This window comes from Microtus pennsylvanicus, chromosome 15, assembly GCF_037038515.1.
Source record: "Microtus pennsylvanicus isolate mMicPen1 chromosome 15, mMicPen1.hap1, whole genome shotgun sequence".
Taxonomy (NCBI): domain Eukaryota; kingdom Metazoa; phylum Chordata; class Mammalia; order Rodentia; family Cricetidae; genus Microtus; species Microtus pennsylvanicus.
The window spans coordinates 71,424,689-71,446,917 of NC_134593.1; the positions used below are offsets into that span (position 1 = coordinate 71,424,689).

The 22,229-nt window shown below is 45.6% G+C and overlaps 1 long non-coding RNA gene across 2 annotated transcripts in view; it reads right to left on the minus strand.

Moving 5' to 3' along the window:
• Window positions 1–22,229, minus strand: part of LOC142835935 (uncharacterized) — a 94,481-nt gene extending 72,252 nt beyond the window's left edge. The window contains exon 1 of one of the 2 annotated variants that reach the window (XR_012907961.1): window positions 22,172–22,200. This is a non-coding gene — a long non-coding RNA (uncharacterized LOC142835935). Of the gene's footprint in view, window positions 1–22,171 lie in introns of both variants that reach the window. The other variant, XR_012907958.1, reaches the window with a different exon arrangement.

A 22,229-nucleotide genomic window follows, 5' to 3' on the forward strand; every position in this document is an offset into this window, starting at 1 on the left:
GCTGCAGCTCCTCACTCAGCTCCCCATGTTTGCCCTTTATCCACAGAGCCATCTCCCTACCCTCATTTGTGAATTTTGAGCAGCTCCTCTGAGCTCCTAGCAGCTCCCTGATGTCTCGTTTGTGATCTTGGACAAACTTTTTAGGAGAATGTCCACAGGAAGGCAGGGCAGACAACCAAATCCCAGGCTTTCATGAGCACAGGGCAGTAGGACCCAACTGCCTTTCCCACAAGCAGGCAGCAGCAGATAGGTGTTTAATGTGGAATCCGATAGCTGCCTAAATTTTGAGATCTCCCGTAGATGCACAAAGAGTCCTCCACAGCCACTGGCAGAAATTCTTAGAAAAACAATCCTCCCTGTCAGTGAAATCACAAACTGCCACATTCTCTCCCCACCTCGCTGTCACAGAAGAGGCTGTTTTGATTTGAATTACAGGGACCTGTGTGGATTGCCTGCTGTACAAAAGTGCATGTAACAATGGACACTCCTTTCTGGCCATCCGGCGGTGTTATTTCAAACACCGTTGGACAGATGGGCTCTGTGTTGAGCGGAGAAGGCCATACCTCAGCAAGGAAACTGTTTATGCGCCTGCCGTCTCCACGCACACGCCGTCCCTTCCTTGCTTCTCCAGGGTAGCGGCTGAGCTGGAGCAGATCACTTCTGAATATAGAACAATAGCTTCTTTCCCAAAATCCTCTCTGGTCTTAGGGCCTGGACTTAATTTTAGGGAACTTGGATGTCTGTTGGGCCCCCTGCGCAGGTCCTGCCACTACCATGTTCGGAGCATGTGCCTGTAACTCGGCAGCTGCTGGAACACAGTAAATCCTTTCACTTACTGACACACCTCAGTGATGGATGGGGGCTTAGCAAAGACCCACAGAAGTGTCTGACAAGCAGAAACAACCGAACTGCTTTTGGAGGGGTGAGAAAATGACACCCCCTAATGGGCTCGATCTCACTATTTGGTTTGGAAGAGGAAACCTTGGCAAGCTCACTGTGGGAGGTCACCCAGATGTCATCCCATCTATCCACCGTCATTAATTCTGAAGACAGGAGCCAGGCAGGTGTTTGGGGAATGGGAGGAAGAGGTAAAAGGTGCTGCTTGTTTGGAAATGATGGTGAACATGAAGAAAATAAATCACTGAAACCCAAAGGGTTGCAGCGACAGGAAGTCCACTTCTGGTGAGAGTGTGGGTCTTAGAGTCAGACAGAACTGATGGTTCTGGCTCCACCCCTTCTGTGGACAAGCTGCCTAAGCAATGCCTTTGTTTCCCCCTCTGCGAAATGGGGACAGTAACAGAATTCCTCACTAGTGGAGCTGTTCAGGAACAAAAGAAATGATGGAACAGAGCACTTGGCACACGTGTGGGTATATAAAGCCCAGCAGACAGCAAGCACTTCGAGAAGGGTATTAATCATTGTCACACATTTTGTATAGAGGAAAAGGGGCTGGAGAGATGGCTCAGCAGCTAAGAGAACCCTCTGCTCTGGCAGAGAACTGAACTTTGTCCCGGTAGCTTACAACCACCTCTAACTCCAGCACCTATTTCTGGTTCCCTAGGGCACTGTACTCAGATGCTCATACCTAGGACCCCCCAGACACGTACCCATACACTTTATTTTTAAATTTAAAGTGCAGAGCAATTCTGATCAGCCTCTAATAGTATTTAACAGTATAAACTCAAACACACCTTGCTAGATAAGCAGGGAGCAGAGTTAATCTTTCAAGGACACCAAATTGTCTTTTGAAAAATCAAATGAGGACCTTAGAGCCACGGAGCGAGTGGAGTGAGAAGTTCTGGTTTCAGAGGTGTGAGGGATAGATTGCAACATGTCCTAGGGCTAGAGATTTTTTTTAAACTTTTCTATTTTTATTTATTATTATTGTTGTTATTATTTGGTTTTTCAAGACGGGGTTTCTCTGTGTAACAGCCCTAGCTGCCTGGAACTAGCTCTGTAGACCAGGCTGGCCTTGAATTCACAGAGATCTGCCTGCCTCTGTCTCCTGAGAGCTGGAATGAAAGCTGTGTGCCATCACCACCTGGCAGGATTAGAGATCTTTTTTATAACATTCTGAATGCAGTCAACTCTAGTGAAATAAGTACTTCAAAATGGTCAGTTATGAGGGGTTTTTTGTTTTTAGCATAATGAAAATGTTTTCTTTTCTCTCTTTCTTTTTTCTTTTCCTTTTTTCTTTTTTATACATGACCCCACTATGTAGGCCTAGTCGCTATAGAACTCATTGTGTAGACCAAGTTGGCTTTGAACTCATGAATGATCCTCTTGCCTCTGCCTCCCAAGTTCTGGGATTATAGATGTGTATCTTTATACCCCTTCTAAGAAAGCAGTCCTAAATAAAGGGTGTGGTCACTAGCAATGGCTCTATAAATAAAAATAAGCAGCCCTGGCCGTAGATGGCTGTGGCCTGGATGTTCCATAAGAATGGCTCTCCTATGAAGAATCTCCACTGTGCTTGGTTAGAAATGTCTGGAGATGGGACGGAAGAGCTGTCTCAGCAGTTCAGAGTGCTGCATGCTGCTTTTGCAGAGGACCCCCCGAGGTCACCTACACTCCTATGCACCCACCGCCACACAGAGATGTACATACTTAGAAATAAGAGTAGATTTTGTTTTAAAGAAATGCCTATCAGAGAGGCAGCTTCGCTTCTGCCTCTCTCCGCACTTCTCTGTCTCCCCCTTCTCTGTCTCTGTCTTTGTCTCTCTCTCTCTCTGTCCCCCCTTCACCCTTCCTCCTCCATAACCCCCTGAATAAACATTCAACCTCACCCTGAAAAAAAAAAAAAAGAAATGCCTAGAGATGGAAGGAGGCAAGGGAAGAGAGATCCGTGTCTGCTGAAGGCTGAGGGGAGTGCCAGCTGCTTTGCATAAACCATTGCATTTAACATTATAAATATATAAGTGTTTTTAAATCTTATTTATTTAAAAGATGAGTTTTATTATTAGTTTTTAAAACTATTTTAAAGTCCTCCTCCAGAGGATCCAAGTTCAGTTCCTAGTACCTGTATCTGATGGCTCACAACCTATGTAAGCATAGACAGAAGTGTAAATACACACAGAGAAACACATAAATAATTTTCTTTTGAGACAGGATCAAAATGCAGTGTGTAGACCAGGCTGACCTGAAACTCACAGAGATCCATTTGCCTCTGCCTCCCAAGTTCTAGGACTAAAGGCACTATGCTCAAAAAAAAAAAAAAAAAATCTTGAACAAAAATTCTTTTAAAAGTCTCAGTGCTACTACTTCATACCTACACAAGCCAACTTCTGTGCCTTAGTTTCCTTCCCTGTAAAATAGGAGTAAAAACCAGGATGTACCTCATGGAGCAGTTGTAAAGATTGGGTAAAATGCATATAGCACTTGGTATATATTCTATATATATTAGGTAAAATGCATACAGCACTTGGTATATTCTAGTATAGTCATTTAACCGCGAAGCCGATGGGCAGACACAAGCTGTCCCACTCAGTTGGACCTTGCTATAGTCACTGTGCAAACTGAGCATTGCTAACCATCCCCTTTGTACCTTAACCAGCAAGTGTCCCTCATGCGTAGATGCTCCTAGCTCTTCACCCTGCCAAAGCTCTCATCCTGAATCTCCATGCAGTGATCCTGTCCACAAACCCAGGATTCTCACATGTGCTTCTTGGGCCTGGACTGTTCCCCTATTCTTGCCCATGACTGCTCTCATGTCTGTGATATGGCTGGCAGTCAGGGGTCAGTGTTGTGTGTCCTCCTCACTTGCTCTTCATGTTGTTTTTCTTGAGCCAGGGTCTCTCACTATAATTGTTTGAATAAGAAAGCCCCCTCCCCAGGCTCATGGTCTGAATACTTGGTCCCCAGTTGATGGAACTGTTTGGGAAGGGTTATTAGGTGGGCATTGTTGAAGGAGGTGTGTTCCTGAAGGCGGCTCCCAACTCCCCCCCGTGGGCTCTCTCTCTCTCTCTCTCTCTCTCTCTCTCTCTGTCTCTCTCTCTCTCTCTCTGTCTCTCTGCCTCCTACTTGTACTTAAAGATGTGATCCACACCTTGTGTGGATGCCTTTCCTCCTCCATCATGGAATCTAACCTTCTGAAACCATAAGCCCAATCATTTTTCCTTATAAGTTACCTTGATGGTAGTGTCTTGTCACAGCAATGGACGATAACTAAGACAGTGAGTCTGTGCCTCATCCTCAGCTGGGCTAACTGGCTGATGAACACCAGGGATCCACTTCTTTCCACCTGCTAGACCTAGCTATAGCTAATCCTGTGTCCAGCATCTATAGAACGTTTGGAATCCAAACTCAGGTCTTTCCCAGAAAGTACTTTATTGACTAAGCCATCTTCCTGCATTGCTGATTTTATTGATCCTTTATATTGTAGCCTAAAAGCCACAGTTCTATATGCTTCCACAAGGAAAACTATTCCATTCCCATTGTTTTCTAATAGAAAAATCAGTACTGTCCAGAGTGGTTCCCAGTTCATCACCTTACAAACAAACTTACTTCCTTTGCCAAAGGAGAGCTCTTTGTGCTTTAGTGGAAACTATTTCTTTCGGTGTTCTCCACCCAGCTCTACCCAGCTCTCCAGCTAGAATCACATATACAGAGGACAGGCCTGGCCAGGACTGAATGTTTATCAAAGAAAGTTTGGAATACCAAGCACACAGCTCAACTTGAGGATACAGAAAATACCCTTGACCTCATCCAAGCGAGGTCAAGATCCCCTGAGCACTGTGCAAGCACACCAAAAGGTAACAGGGGCCTCTGAAGAATTCTGGCATCAACGTATGTTCCCTGGTGTCGCTGAGACAACAGGCCAGCAGCAATTATCTGAGTTGGGCTTTGTTTGATATGTGAGAGTCAAAACCAGGAAATGTGGCACAGTTTCTCTTTTGAAATTCTTCCCTTCGTTAGATTCGAATCTCATGTCTCTCCACTTTGTTTCAAACTAAATATCAAAAGTCTTAGCTTTTTTTCATCTTCCTGACAGCTCTTCAATATACCGTATTAAAAACTCTCTGGGGACAAAAACACACTTTCAAGTGATGGCTAGGCATTAGCCACCCCTTTCTTCCTTTCTTCGTTTCTGACTCTTTTGGATGCCTCATAAAACAAAGCAGAAAAGGACCCAAAATGTGTGGAATTTATGCTAACTACTTAGAAAAGACGCTCTTTGTCTTAAAGGGCAAACAGTTTAGAGTCAGGTCCTGGTGGTTGCAGGTTAAGTCTGGCCAGAGACCAATGGGTCACTCTACAGAGTTGCACAGATTCCTCGGCCAATACACAACTTCTGTGCCTGGTAACTCAAGAAACCGATTTTCCCTTTGTCAAACTGAAGCACTAGGGGAGGACCTGAGTCTAAACCGTGCTGTTCCCCTCGCTCTTCTATCACTAACTGGAGGCAAAATGATCAAACATTCTTGTCTGGCTTATTGGAATGCTGTCTGAAACCCATGAAGTGACTTAATGAAGACTTCTTTCTTCTTACCATTTCATCTTATTTATTTTCATATTTATTACGTGTGTGTGTGTGTAAGTGTGCCGTGTGTGCATGTAGAGTCAGATAATAACTTTTGGGGAGTCAGCTCTAGCCTTCCACGTTGTGTGCCGTAGGGGTTAAACTCAGGTCAGCAACGTTGGCCTCAAGCCCCTCAGTTACTGAGCCATCTTATGACCCTAGATATTTCATGTTTGTTGTTATGATTTGAATTTTGAGTGTTCCCCAGAACCCACACAAAGGCGAAGGAAGAGAACCTGACTCCACAGTTGTTACCTGTCCTCCATGTTTGTATCATAGTCCGCACACAGCATCCCCCAACACCCTGTTATGTAGATACACAATAGTAGAAATGATTTTTTAATTAAAAAAGCATAATAAAGTATACTAGGACAGCATGTCAATTGTTTTCAATGCTAAGTTCTCTTACTCACATTCTTGGCTCTGTACAGCCACCCCCACCTTCCATCACTATAGCTGTAACCATTCCCCTATCCCACCCTACAACTGTAACCAATAGTTTCCATTCTGCTAGTCCATTCTATAGCACTAAACAATAGTTTCCACCACCACCCCCAACCCGGTCCCTGCCACTTTACTCCCTGCCTCTGTGACTTTGGTCCCTCAGAGAAGCAGGATCATGGAGCTGTGACCCTTTTGTGACTGGTTTATATACTAGCAGTGCATCTTCAGGGTTTTTCAGTAGTGTCACAGGGAGTCAGAATTCCTCTCTAGCAGATGAATAATCCCTACAAATGTATATAGTGCATTTTGCCCATCCATTCATTTGTTAATGGACGCTTGGGTGGCTTCTGCCTTGTAAATCTATCAAATGACTAAGCACTTTTTAAAAAAAATCTCGAGACAGGGTTTCTCTATAGCTTTGGGCATGTCTTGAAACTAGTTCTTGTAGAGCAGGCTGGCCTCGAACTCACAGAGATCCACCAGCCTCTGCCTCCCAAGTGCTGGGATTAAAGGCGTGCACCATCACTGCCTGGCATCTGAGCACTTTTTTATAAGTGACCGTGCTGAGCTAGTTGTCAGGTGGTAGCAGAAGGCAGAGGTCAGGCGGTTGTTCAGACCCACCAAGGGCTTGCATCTACCTGTCTTACCTCCCAGCCACTTGGTTTCCTCCAATACACAGAAAGGACCCAGACGAAGACCCCTCCCTGTTGGCTGGCAACACAGAGGCTTCTTTCATGGAGCTGAGAGCAGTGTTTGGCACAGCGGACAGTGCCGGCCTTCCCGGGTCTCTTGAGCCTCACTCCCCTTCTCTGCTCGTAGGGCTCATAGTGAACCCATGTGCTTTATGCCTGCTCCCTGGCCAGTCCCTTCCCCTCCTCCTTAGATGCCCGATTCAGTCTGTATTCAGAAGGTCAGGTGCCTGCAGTAACAGGGCTCCACTGCTTGCTGCTGGGGAGAAGCCTGTGACCCAATTCTAGTCGACAGATGAGGTTTGTCCAGGTGAGGCTGTCGTTCTGTGTTTTTCTAAGACCTTGCCTCATTTTTACCCGTATCTCCCACACCCACCTCCCTTCCCCATCTCCTTTAAAGGAAAATGCCTTTGCTGTTAGTTGCCCTTCAAAAATTGATGTGTGTGTGTGTGCTTCCATTTCTCTCTTCCATTGAAAGATGTGTAGCAACTTTGTAACTCTGTAACAATGTCTTTCTGTTCTTCTCACTGTTACTATTTACTATTTTGGAGACAGGATCTCACACAGTACCGGCTGGCCTCGAGGTTGCTACGTGGGTCAAGGATGACCTTGGACTTCTGGTCTCCTTGCTTCCCTGTCCTAAGTGCTAGGGTCACAGTTGTGTGGCACCACCCCCCTCTTACTTATTCTTATTCTTATTTTTAAATAATACTGATGTTGGCAATCCAACACACAGAGCATCTTCACTGTTGTTTGACATGTGACTGTATAACTGGATTATAGATTATCTAAACAGTCCCTTATTGACAAGTGTTTGAGTTATTTCCGGGTTTTAATTACCATAAATCATGCCATGGTGTATAATATTGTGCATAAATCACTTTGTATTTACGCCTGCTACCATTTGGAATCAATTCCCAGATGTTGGGCTGTAGGACTGGACGGGATGATGTGTGCAGGTGTGCTCTGTTCAGCCAGGTTCTCTATTGCCTTTGTTTATCACCTTTGTTTGTATCTGTAACACTGGGAGTCAAACCCAGGGGTCCCTGGCACACTCGGCAAGCATTCACACAGAGCTATCCCCAGCCTTTCTGGTGGTTCTTACTTCCTCTTTCTGATAGAATGTAATGAAATTAATTTAACTGAACCATCTCACAACTGTGAAGATAAAATCTACTGCTCAGGATGACTACAGAACTTGAAAACCAAACATCTCCCCAAACCCTCTCTTGCCATTGATCTAGCCCTCCACTGTCCACTGTGGAGCTTCTTGCTGAGGGAGAAACATAAACCCTACATGTACAGTCAGGGTCACTCAGTTATTCACTAATTACAGCCAGAAACAGCGGAGTAATCTGGCACAGAGTAGATTTAATTAAAATTACCTTAATTGAAAAAGTTTGGCCAGACGGCAAGTGCCACACACTTTTAATCCCAGTACTCAGGAGGCAGAGGCAGGTGGATCTCTGTAAGTATGAGGCCAGCCTGGTCTATAGAGTGAGTTCCACGACAGGCTTCAAAGCTACAGAGAAACCCTGTCTCGAGAAACCAAAACAGAAAAGCAAAGAAAAAGCTTGTAGTTCATTTAGTAAGTTGTACCTATGAGCAAAAGCTGTACCATCCACTATGGCCACCAGCCACGTGTGGCCATATTAATTCAAGTTAAACACAACTCCACACACAGTGCACAATTCCAGGTGCTCTGAGTGCCCTCTAGCTCTAGACATCAAAGCAACTACTTTTCTGATGACCTCCTAGGTCTCCTAAAGTATTACTGAAAGCATGGTGCTGTAGGAGCTTAGGTTTCCTTACCAATTGATTATCTGTTATTTTATAACACACGAGAGGCCTGGCCTCAGCTTTGTCCTTAAGAGAGAAATCCCTTCCCTATGTCTGTCTCCTTATCAAGGGCATCTATGCTTTGGGAAATAGATGGAGTCACCGTTTCTTTAAAAGTGTACTCGTGTGGTATGGTGTCCGAGTATCTTTTAAGAATCAGATTTGTAATTCAACAGAAGGTACCCATGCATACAGGCACACACATGCACATATGCACACATGAAGTCAGATACCGCAACATAAAGGGTGAGTTCCCACAACACAGTAGCCTGTTGTGCAAAATGGGTGATTTTAGACAGGCGTAGTGGTCCATGCCTGTATCCCAGTACTCAGGTAGCTGGGGCAGGAGTCATCCTCAGCTAAATAGCAAGTTCAAAGTCAGCCTGCTACAAGAGATTTTGTTCTCAAAAGCAAACAAACAGATCAGGCTGGGCTCCCTAGGATCCACAGGATGGAAGGAGAACTGGTTCCTGAAATTGTCCTCTGACCTCCGTGTTTACACTGTGTGTTTACACACATGCACACACATGAAGGAGAAGGGGGTGGGAAGAGAGAGAGAGAAAAAAAAGATTTTTTTTAAAAAAATTAAGAAACTAAGAATATTAAATAATAAAACATTTTACTTCAAAAGGACTAGCTGGCCTTACCAAGATAGATCAGGGTGATGAAAAGCTCCCAGGAGGAAACTTCAGGGCAGAGCCCAAAGTGGTGAAGAGAAGCCCCCACCTCCACTTGAGCTCTGCAAGGGAAGCAGGGGCTGGGAAGCAGAAAGCAAGGAGGACGTTAGCAAGTTCCTGAAGCTTTGCAGGTTTTCACACAATGCGGCTGCCCATATTGTGTGATCAGATCGAGCGCAATCATCTGCCAGCCTGTCTGTTCACATCGCTCTGCTATTCATAGAAAGTGCACCTCTTTCCCCATGTATACCACCATATGCCTCTTCTCTTACCTAATTAGGTGCAGGGTGTGCAGGGATCGTAGGGAACTACATGGTTTTTGCACGCCTATGGCTTGAAGTAGGAAGAAGACCCAAGGGGCCATTTAGACCCTTCTGTAGAACATTCAGTAGAGAGTTCCGGAGCAATAGGGAACCATAATAATTATTAACTTAAAATGAGTTGTGACTCCTGCTGTCTGTGGAATCATGGGAGAGGAGACAGTATCTTTGGGACTCCAAAGACACCACTGAGTGACCATTGAGTCACCTCTCACACTTCTGCTTGCCTGTGTAGTTCACCATTGCAACCAGGTGTGGTACTCCTCAACACCTTCCTTCCTTCTCTCCTGCCAATTCCATGAGCTGTACACCACACTACCAGTCTCTAAACATTTCTGGAGGAAACCCCAGAGTCTGGAGTTTCCAGGGACTGCGTTTTGTGGTCAAAGTCTTTGATTAGCTCTGGAGAAGGTAGTAACTATCGCAGAGAATGAATGTTTTCAATTCTGTTGAACTGTCTGCTTGAAAAGGGCTAAGGAAAATGACTCAGTGGGTAAAGTTCTTGCTGCATAAGCTTGAGGACCTGATTTTGGATCCCCAGTACCTAGGTAATAAGCCAGACATGGTAGCAGGTGCTTTGTAGCCCCAGTCTTAGGGGAGGATCCCAGGGGGTTGTTACTCAGCCAGGTTAGCAGAAAACAAAACAACCAGCTCCAGGTTCATTGAGAAACCCTGTTTTAGAAATATAAGGCTAAGAACAATTGAGAAAAAACACTCAGTGTTCATCTCTGATCTACACAAACACACACACAGTTAAAATGATAAATTAGATAATTTTATCATATTTTTTGAGATGGAGTATCATGCGACTTAGGCTGGACTTTAACTCACTATGTAGCTGAAGATTATCTTGACCTATTGATCCTTCTGCCTCTTCTACCTCCTGAGTGGTATCCTCCACCCTGAGTGGTATCCTCCACCTCCTGAGTGGTATCCTCTGAGTGGTATCCTTCACCCTGAGTGGTATCCTTCACCCCCTGAGTGGTATCCTCCACCCTGAGTGGTATCCTTCACCCCCTGAGTGGTATCCTTCACCCTGAGTGGTATCCTTCACCCCCTGAGTGGTATCCTTCACCCCCTGAGTGGTATCCTTCACCCCCTGAGTGGTATCCTCCACCTCCTGAGTGGTATCCTCTGAGTGGTATTCTTCATCCCGAGTGGTATCCTCCACATCCCCCAGGACATGCTGTGTTGAGGATAGAACCCAGGGCTTCCTTAGAGCTAGGTAAGCACACCACCAACTGGCCTACATCCCCAGCTCCTCACGTTTTTAAATTTAGAAAAGAGAGTCATCATTATTGGCTGGTTTCACTTTAATTTCAAATGTACAAATTGTAAGTGAGCTTTGGACTTTGGCCATCAATCCTGAGAATTTTCCTAGCTTTGTTTAACTTAAATACCTTCTCCTGTTCCCCTTCCATACTTCTTCTCTTCCTCACCCTAGGCTTCACGGAGATAATTCTAAACCATCACACAGACTGCTTCTTCTCTCTTCCTCCCATTAACAAAACATTGCCACCAATCTTTGCCTCTTTCTGAAGTCTGGACCTTCCCTCTTACTGGGGATGAAGAATTCTTCTCTTATTAAAATCAGCCTCCCCCCTCCCTTCCTTCCTTTTTTCCTGTATTCATTACACACAGTACTGGGCTGTATAAGGACATTGTCATACAAATATATATTATACTTTGACCATACTATCATCCAAGTTACCTCCCCTCTCCTCCTACACCTTCCCCTTGATTCTTTTGCCCCCCCCCCCCCGGTTTCAGTTTTACTTTCAGTTCAGATCTGTAAAATCTAGGATCCACAAAAAAAAAAAAAAAACATACAATATTTGTCTTTCTGAGGTTCACTTGATTTACTTAATGATAACATCTCCTGTTGCACCCATTTCCTTACAAATGACATTTTGTGAGTTATGGCTGATCTCATCGTCTGTATGCATCCCTCTGTTGATGGGCTCCTAGGCTGGCCCCCGTACATTCCACGATTGCGAATAGTGCTCTAATAATGTGCAAGCCTCTGGCTCGGAGTCTTTGATTGGCAGTGATTTCGCCCTTCAGAGGACATTGGCAATGCCTGGTGATGCTTTTGATTATCTCGGTGTAGAAGAGAGTCAGGCTGTCCCTGGTGCAGATGTATGGGGGCAAGGCCCCTGCTAAGCATCCTGAAGGCAGGAGAAATCTCCCTTAGAGGTACAAAATGTGTGGATATCTGATTATTTTTAGTATTGTGAACTCTTTCCTAGAAATCCTACCCAAAGCTTTACTCAGAAATACTTGTATTTCAAGTGTTTATGAAAGGAGATCAGGCCATGTTGGCAGTTTGCTCTACGTACAGGTTTTAGAGAAGAAAAGGTAGTATTGGGCTCAGGTCTGGATCCCGAACCTAGGACCCACTCAGCCAGCTTCACGGCAAGAGACCCCAGGCTTTGCTTTTGTCCCTCACTTCAGGGGAGCCTGCTCTGCCCAGTGCAGGCTCCATCCTCAAAGGAGAAGCCAGCAAATGGTCTTCTCCTTATTCTTGAAAAGGAAAACTGATTTTCTCTGACAGTTTACTCTAAGAAGCTGGAACCTGGGGACCTCCATTTCCTCCTCTGCAGTGTGAAGTTGGGGGAAATTGTGTAGGGTTTTCAAGCCATTCAAAGCCTGAAACAATCCCAGGAATGCAAAATTAAAGTGAATAACTGAAAAGTATTTTTTAAATTTGTGACTATTTCAAGGTATATCAATGTATTTTCTTCTCTCCCCACCATCCCGTCCACCTGAGACAGGATTTCTCTGAGTAATAGCCCTGGCTATCCTGGAACTCACTCTTTTTTTTTTTTAACTGACTTTTTTGAGCTCTACGTTTTTCTCTGCTTCCCTCCCTTCTTCTCCCCTCCCCTTCTACCCTCTCCCATGGTCCCCATGCTCCCAATTTACTCAGGAGATCTTGTCTTTTCCTACTTCCCATGTAGATTAGATCCATGTATATCTCTCTTAGGGTCCTCATTGTTGTCTTGGTTCTCTGAGATTGTGAATTGTAGGCTAGTATTTCTTTGCTTTATGTCTAAACGCCACTTATGAATGAGTGCATATGATATTTTTCTTTCTGGGTCTGAGTTACCTCATGTTGATGTTTTCTAGATCCATCTATTTGCCTGCAAATCTCAAGATGTCATTTTTTCTGCTGTATAGTACTCCATTGTGTAAATGTACCACAGTTTCCTTATCCATTCTTAGGTCTAGGGGCATTTAGGTTGTTTCCAGGTGGAACTCTTACAGACCAGGTTGGCCTCGAACTCATAGAAATCAGCCTGCTTCTGCCTCAGAGTGCTGGGATTAAAGATGTGTGCCACCACTGCCAGACACATTTTCTTAACCCTACCCCTTAACTTCATTTTTTTCTTTCTTCTCAATGGTAAACCTAACAACAACAAACAAACAAACAAAAACAAAAGCCCAAAGATAACACCTTTTCTAAAAAACAGTAATGATAACGAGGAGAGGCAGGGGCATAAGAATCAACACAGCCCGAAACAGGCTAATATACTTAGGAAGTTCCAGGGTAGGAAACTCCATAAAAATCAATGTTTAAATTTTGAAAAAAATTAAACTAAATAAACTAAGTAAATAAAAATAAATAACAAGGTTTGGGGTTACAGTTGGCAGTAAAGGGCTGGCCTAGCCACATGCCCTGGCTTTGATCCCCAACATAGCAAAAAAATAAAACAAATAGACTTGAATGACTGTTACAGGAAGAATTCTGTCCCAAACATCTTGTGATTCCTGCCTCTGATTCCTGCAGAACTGAGTTGGAGGCAGGAGAAAGGTTTTCTCCCTGACCAAGCCCCTGTCTTAGATTCCCTGGGGTTTAGGATCCCTGACACTTACTATTATTCCTGGCAGGAGCCTCAAGTAGGTGTTTTCCTGTGTAAAAGTCACCAGAGGCTGGGAGCGAAGACCTCAAGTGGCCTAAGATGTGTGTATGTCAGGACCCACAACCCTAGGAGGGAGGGTGGAGCAGGGCTGCCTGAGCCGGCCAGGGTAGCAGGCAGTGGGAAGCCACTCTCCAGGTGTCTTCTCAAGAACAAGATGGAAGCCAATGAGAGGAGGGAAGAAGGGCCCAGTGTCGTTTTAGGGTTAAGGAACTGGAAGACAGATGAGTTTGCTGTTTTACTTGAAGGAGGCAGAAAAGGTGTTACCAAGGGTCTGGAATGCAACTCAGTTCAGAGAGTCCTTGCTGCTTAGCACACGTGAAGTCCTGGGTTCAGTCCTTGGCACCCATAACTGTCACGGCAAACGGTAATCTCAGCACCAGGTGGTGAAGGCAGGAGGAGGGGAGGCTCACAGTCACCCTCCATTGCATGTTCAAGACCAGCCTGAGTTCGTAAAAGAGGAAAAGGAATGGAAAAGAAAAGACAGAAACAAACAAGTGAGGGTGCTGGGAATACAGTTCAGTAGGAGAACGCCCACCTGCCTGGTGGAAGCCAAGGCCCTGAGTGGAGGGACAGAGCAGCAAGGGAACGAGGAGAGAAGTGGGGATTCCACCATGAAATGGCTCTGTCAAGTAGGAGGAAAGGCTCTGGGCCCAGCAGTGAGGATGAGCTGGCTGGTTGCTTAGATGGGAGCAGCTCAGAAAACTTCAAGACAAACAACTTGTTTGAGTTTAATACTCCCCCAGGACTGTGGAAGAGGGAAAAAGGAATAAAAGTCAGAAGTCCCAAGGCGAGGGAGCTTTTTGTTTTAAAGGACTACCTCTTGGGTCTGTCCCTAATTTTCTGGGTTTTGTTTCTGATTTAAAAAGGAGAGGTTTTATGTCACCCCTCAGAGTCTGCATTTTTGTGGGATTCAAGTATTTCTTAATTAGGTGCTGTCTCTTTACAGAAAGAAAAGACGCCTTTTATTTCATTTTACTTTGCCGTTTTAATTTACTCCCTTTCTGTTTAATAACTAGGTAGGGAAATACTAAACAGCTGCCGTGAAATATTACAAACCCTGCTTCCTGAGAAGGTTAAGAGGAAACTTTCCAAAACCATCTCAGGTCCCAGAGGTGAACACTTGGGGAGGCTACACAAATCCCAGTCAAGCAAGTCAATGGAAGTGTTCTTCCCTGTAAACCACTGTGGCTCCCCGCCTTCCTTGGTGGATGGGGGGCAGGAGTCACGGTGTAGAGTGAGCGCATGTTTGAAGCAAGAGCTAGCCAGTCACGAGGTTGCTGGGGCTCACACATTTCCCTTCTTCCAGTGACCTGTTCTTGAGCTTCTTCTAGAGAAGGTTCAAACTACTTCATCCCAAAGCAGAGAATTTGTGCCCACGAATGCTCACTATTAAGATGGACTTGGTAGTCCATTATAATCCCAGCACTCCAGAGAGTGAGGCAGGAGAATGATCACAAGTTTGAGACCTGTCTGGGCCACACAGTGAAGGTCAAGTCATCTTGGGCTATAGAGCCCCTGTTTTAAACCAACAACAAACAACAACAAAAGGAAACATGGGAAGTCAGAAGGGGAAGGAAAGAGGGAAGACAAGGGAGTGGGCAGCAGCAAAGGGTCAATAGTTGTCTGCAAATCACAGATATGTCTCCAGAAATCTGGAACGCAAATTCACAGGGCAGACAGGGCAGCAGTCTCCATCTAGGGAGCTGCGTATGATTCTTATGCACTCATTTTGTTGGCAAAAGAACCTGTCATAAAACGTCAAACTACCATAAAACAAAGCTCCGAAACGACTTGCTTCAGATGTTTTCATAAATCCCTAATGGCTAACATGCTGCCTGCCATTGATAATATTAATGTGTTAATATTATCTCTAAAGCAGAGAGGCTGGTAGGTCTGGACACACACACACACATACACACACACACTTTCATTCATACACACGAAGATGGGATTGCCACAGGACTGGAAGATGGTGTTTTGCCCACCTTTGAATTCTAGCTGCACTTGCTGACCTGGGAAAAGCAGATCCAAGTGAGAAATCTGGTACTTACATACTACTTAAATTCTTTTCCCTTCCTTTCTTCCTTTCTTCCTTCCTTCCTATCTATCTATCTATCTCCATCTCTATCTATCCATCTATCATCTATCTACCTATCATCTATCTATCTGAGACTGTGTCTATCTATCGATCTATCTTTATCCATCTACCATCTATCTATCCATCTATCACCTATCTTTCTCGCTATCTATTCATCTATCTACCTATCATCTATCTATCCATCCATCTATCTACCTACCTATCATCTATCTATATCTATTTATCTACCTATCTATCATCTATCTACCTATCATCTATCTATCTATCAAGACAGTGTTTATCTATCTATCATCTATCTATCTATCTATCTATCTACCTACCTATCTATCTATCTATCTATCTATCTATCTATCTATCTATCATCAAGACAGTGTTTATCTATCTATCTATCCATCATCTATCTATCTATCTATCTATCTATCTATCTATCTATCTATCTATCTATCTGAGACAGTGTTTCCCTATGTAGCCCTGGCTGTCCTGGAACTCACCATCTAGGCTGTCCTCAAACTCACAGAAATCCATCTGTCTCTATTGTTCTTTTGGTTAGAGTACTTGGGCTGTTTCCACTTTGGGCAGCATAATGCTGCAAGCTTACTTGGTTGTACTTTTAGGTACTTGTGTTCCTATGTCACTATCTACTTTTATAAAACAAAACAAAACAAAACAAACAAACCAAGGTAGAGCACTTTGAGGGGCGTGCCTGTCAAGAATATAAATATCAGCCAGGTGTGTTGGCACACATCTTTAATCCTGGCACTGTAATGAACAACAATGTGATGATATCTATGTGATGGAAGACTATTTAGTCATTAATAACAACATCAACAGCCAAAAGCAGATGGCTCACAAGGTAAAGGTCCATGTTGCTAAGCCTGACGTCTTGATTTGATCCCCAGGACCTACTGGAATGAATAAAGAAAACTGAGTTCCTCAGGTTGTCCTCTGACCTCCTCTCACATGCCTTAGCTCATATATAAGCCTATGCTCACACACACCCCATGCTCACACACAACCTATGCTCACACACCCCCCTATGATCACACACACCCTATGATCACACACACCCTATGCTCACACACACCCCTATGCTCACACACACCCTATGCTCACACACACCCTATGCTCACACACACCCCTATGCTCACACACAACCCTGTGCTCACACACACCCTATGCTCACACACACCCTATGATCATATACAAACCTATGCTCACACACACCCCATGCTCACACACACCCCATGCTCACACACACCCCTATGCTCACACACAACCCTGTGCTCACACACACCCTATGCTCACACACACCCTATGATCATATACAAACCTATGTTCACACACAAAACAAAATTTTAAAGAAAAATTCTTTGAAAAGATCAATGTGCTGATGTGTGCTTTAACATAGATGAGGAGAGGGCATTGTGTTAAGTGAAATAAGCCAGAGGAGAAAGGAGACACATTGTATGAGCTCTCTCCAGAAAGGAGACGCATTGTGTGAGCTCCCTCCAGAAAGGAGACACATTATATCAGCTCCCTCCAGAAAGGAGACACATTGTATCAGCTCCCCAGAGGCGTGAAACTCAGACAGAAAGTAGGATGGTAGTGGGGACCACTCTTTCAAAACTGCAGTGATTCAGCCAAAATATGAAGAAGCTGCTGAGGGAGCTGAGGGTGATAGCTCAGTTAGTGGCATCTGCATAGCATGCATGAAGTTGGGTTCAATCCCCATCACTGTTTAAGCCAGGTGTGGTAGCACAGGCCTGTAACTGAACACTCTAGAGGCAGAAGGACAGAGATCCGAAGTTCAATGCCAATCTGAGCTATAGAGTATAACCCTGCCTCTAACAGAAAAGTTGCTAATATAGAGGATGGTGATGAGCTCAAACCCCTGTGAATATATTCAACACTATTGAACTACACAAGAGAACTTAACTGAAATGGATTCATGTGGTCCACAGAAACCATCACATTAAAACCTAATTTCAGGAGCTGGTGAAATAACTCAGGAGGTACCTGATGACCCGAGCTTGAGCCCCAGAACCCACACAATGGAAGTAAAACAAATTGTCCTCTGATCTCCCCACACTATGGCACGTGTGTCTAGATACAGGTTCACACACAACAAACAAGTAAGTGCTAATGTATATTTATTTACACACACACACAGTGTGTAATTCCAGTTCTAGGGAGATCTGTTGCCTGTGACCTCTGAGAGCATCTGCACTCAGGTGCACATAACCCCACCACACAAATACACAGAAATAAAGACAGAAATGAAGTCTTAGTGAATAAATAAAACCTCATTGCAATCGCAAACATAATTTAAGGAACCAAGAATGACCCTTTTTATGATGTGTTTTCCCAACTTTGCTGCTTCACTCAGTGGGAGGAGGGTGTTGAGCACACATAGTGCAGTCTCCTTGCAGAAGGGAGGACCCTGAGCTCTTTGAAGACATTTCCAAAGTATCTGGACCACTCCACTGCTTTCTTAGAATAAATATAAAAGATTTATAAAGGGCCTAGTGTTGATGCCTGCAGTGGGAGGGAGAGCAGGGAGGGAAGGAGAGATAGCCTCAGCTCAAGAATAGAGGTTTTCCCGCAGCTGCTTATCTCCTGCCTCACTGCCTCCCAGAAATGCTTTCCTGGAGCCATTCTCATTCCTCCCCTCAGGTTTAAGTAGGGAACCACTGATACTTCAGGGTCCAGTTACACAAGTGTTGGCCTGGCTTTGATCTTTAAAAGATGTCAGTACCAGCTTTACTCCACTAGGCAGGAGGAGGAGATCCAAAGCTGGAGACTATAAGCCTCTGGAAGAAGTGGCAGTCCGTCAGTATGATACCTCATTGCTTGGAGACCGAGGGACCCAATGGCAAGGACCCAAGGGAAATGAGAGGGAAGGACTGAAAAGTGCTCACCAGGCTCCCACTGATGGGGCCACTCAGTGGGACAGCACAGGGTTGCCCCATAAAAGTGGAGTCAGACTAGACTGTCACAGAAGAGAGCTGGACCACAAGTTCGACACTGTAGGACTTGGATCCCAAAGAGAGATTTACAATGTGACTGTCACCAAGGAAACCTCACAGGCAGCATCAAATTTTCTAAACCAACCACTGCACCAAATTCCCTGCCAGCTTGTAAAATGCTTCCCAGATTTGCCTTCCTTTCTCCAAAGGATGCTGCTTTATTAAACAGCGTAGGAGGCTGGAGAGGGGGTGGAGAGTAGAAAGACAAACTAAGGGTGAATTACATTTTAATTTAATTTAATTTTAGATGTAGTCTTTTTCAGTCCTGCTTCATTCAAGGCTATCCTAAATCTAGTCAGATCCAGAATGTGTGGGCCCTGCTCTTCTGCAAGGTTAGAATTAAACAACAAAAAAATAAATAAACAAACGAAATAAACAAAAAACAAACAGTTTCTTGGAGCTGGTTTGTAGCTTTGACATTAGAATCCTTGCCTTATTTTCTGGGCAGTGCTGGGCAGTGGTGGCACACATCTTTGATCCCAGCACTTGAGAGGCAGAAGCAGGTAGACCTGGGTGAGTTTGAGGTCAGCCTGGTCTATAGAGCAAGTTCCAGAACAGGCTCCAAAGCTACAGAGAGAAACCCTGTCTTGAAAAACCAAAAAGAGGAGGAAGAAGAAGGAGGAGGAGGAGGAAGAGGAGGAAGAGGAAGAGAAGGAAGAGATGAAGATGACGAAGAAGAAGAAGGAGGAGAAGAAGAAGAAGAAGAAGAGGAGGAGGAGGAGAAGGAGGAGGAGGAGAAGGAGGAGGAGGAAGAAGAGGAGGAAGAAGAGGAGGAGGAGGAGGAGGAAGAGGAAGAGGAGGAAGAGGAGGGAAAGAGAATCATCATCATCATCCTTGCCTTCCATGCATGAAGTCCTAAATTCAATCCCCAGGGCCTAATAAAGCAGAAGTGTTTGTGGATGTCTGAAGGCAAAGAATCGTAAGTTTAATGTTTCCCTAACATGGTCAGTTTGAGGCCAACCTGGAATACATGAAACCTAATCTTTAAAAAGGTGTGTGTCGGGGGGTGCTGCTGGAGAGATGCCTCAACAGTTAAGAGCACTGACTGCTCTTCCAGAGGACCTGGGTTCAATTCCCAGCAACCACATGGCAGTTCACACCTGTCTGTAACTCCAGTTTCAGGGCTTTTGACACTCTCACACGACATACATGCAGGCAAAACACCAAATGAACATAAAATGCATTATATATATAAATGTTTCCAGGGGGTCACAGTCTCAGCTCTTGGGTGCCTGATATAGGAAGATCTCTAATTTAAGGTCAGCCTAGGCTGTACAGAATAACCTTCTCCTTTATTTTTTTATTCTTATTTTTAGAGACAAGGTTTCAGCTAGTACCAGCTACCCTTGAACTCCTGATCTTACTACCCCAACAATTTGACTCACATATGCTGTGTGTGTGTGTGTAACTTGATATGTATATTTTATACTCCAACATTTTTCACACACTGGAGCAGAAGTATGCACAACGTACTTGGAGACTTTGTGTTGCCATGTTGGAGTCCTAGGGAGTTTCAAGAAAGTCCCATTTTGCTGCCCACTTATCTTTCCTGGTAAATCTGGAAGTCTGGCCACAGTACTTAGGCCTAGACCCATCTGAGTAGAGAAGCCTGCAAAGTGAAAACAAGCTTCTATTTTAAAACCTGCTTCTTCCAGATGACTGACAGCTGGTGGACTTCCGTTTCCCAGGTTGAGCTGGGTTCCCAGATAGCAGGTTGGTCCTCAGCAGTCCAACAACCCAGTAAGTCTCAGCCATCCAGGGAGGCTGGAGGAAAGCCCATTTGAAACAGGATCCCAGCAGCCCCCTGGCCTTTGCTCATGCTGTGTCCAGCAGGCAAAGAATTCCAGAGGGTCTGAGGCAGCGAACAGCATGATCTGAGTCAACTTTGAAAAGAAAAGAAAAAATAAGATTGGTAAGAGGAACAGAAGTATGAAACCGGAGGAAAGGAGGGAAAGCCAGGAGAGGAAGCTGAGAGAGGAGCCGCCTAGGAGCCCAAACCTTGTTATTGGCCCTTGACAGGGTCTCTATCAAGACGAGTCATTGTGCCGAGAGTATTAACGGTCTCACACACGTGTCTACCCAGACAGCTAGCAGAGCAGAAAGGCCCAGAGTACACTCACTCTTCTGTACCCCTGCTTCAGAATGACCCCGGTCACCTTGAAGCCTAGGCTGTCCTGGAGTCCATCAGAGTAACAGCTCTCCAAATTCTGAAATATGCCTGTCAAGACAACAGCTATCCCCCACACAGCATCCTAGAGGAACCGGTCCACTAGCATAGAAATCCAGAAAACTCACGTACCCAAGGAAAGTACCTAGATAACTGGCCAGAAAGATGCCCAGGGGCCACTGGCCACCATGTCTTCTGGAAGCCCTCTTCCAGATAGGTGTAGGGATAAAGGTGTGTGTGTCTAGGGGCCTTTCCCTAACTCTGGGTATTCACACTTTGTCAATGACCCCTGGCTCCCGGGGCCTCCTCCGTTTACTGAGCTGGAATCCTCTACAGAAGTTGAGAGATCCAACTTGGATCCGAGTGCTGGACTGCAGCAAGGATGCAGGGGTGTGTCGCTCACCATCCTGGCTCTAGCAGCCGGAACTGCTTAGACGGCCGGAGTTGCTGTGTGTGTAGTGAAAGGAAACACGACTCCTCACTGGGCCGATCCTTGCGTCTCTTCGCACGCGCAGGTTCTGGCCTGACTTTCATGGCATCCTCTGTCTTCGCTAACCTTACCCCCACTTCATTTGGAAGCCGTGACCAAGCTGCATCTGGGGCTGCAGCCTCTAAATCATAACACTTTTGCTACGGCGACACCCAGCGAGCTGTCTCCAAGCACTGCCAGGCCGGGACCTCTGGCTCCGACTCACAGCCCCACCTCTCTGTGCCCAGTTGCATAGAATGCCACGCACAACCTGCCCGCACACTCACAAGCACATGTGCGCACACGCACGGGTTCCCCCTCCAGCTCCGCCCGCACACGTGCACAAGTCCGGCCGATTTCCTTTTGGACTCGCTTTGCAGGCCTCTGGTTCTCCTCTCCCGTGGCCACTTTCCTCCCGGGTTCCCCTGGTCTGCCTCCTTCCTCTTCCTGCGCCCTGGGAGAGGAGAGGAGGCTGCAGAAGTGTGGCCCGCGCATCCTGCAAATTATGGGACAAGGCTGGGAATGCAGGGCTGGCCTCCGGCCTGCGCCCTGTTTGTTTTCCCTTCGCCCCCTGAATGCTAGATTAAGATGTAAAGATTACCCCGGCCGAATAATGCCGGGAGTCAACACTCAAGCAAACAAAAGTGCTTGCACAACTCGCCAACCCCGCTGGGACCCGGGCCGCGGGCTGGGGGAGAGAACGCGCTCCTCGCTGCTAATTACAAATAAATGATGATGTGCTCACTAAGTAATTGATTTAATGACGTTCCTATGAAACTATTAAACCCGGTGGAGGTCAGGCTGGAGGCGCCCCAGAGCGCCCATTGTGGGCTGTTTAACTCCACCAGGCTCCTCCGAAAGACATCGGGGCTAATAGGTGAAGTCACAGCTGCTCAGGGCTGACTTTCTCCTAGCGCTGGGCTGGCCGGGGGGCACCCTCGCGCCCTCCTCCTGCCGCGCCCTCGTGTCCCACCGCCCGCACTCCGCGCAGACCAGCTTACCCACGCCTCTCCCAGCCCTGCCGCCAGCTCCCGAGGGCCTCTCCAGAGGGATCCCGGG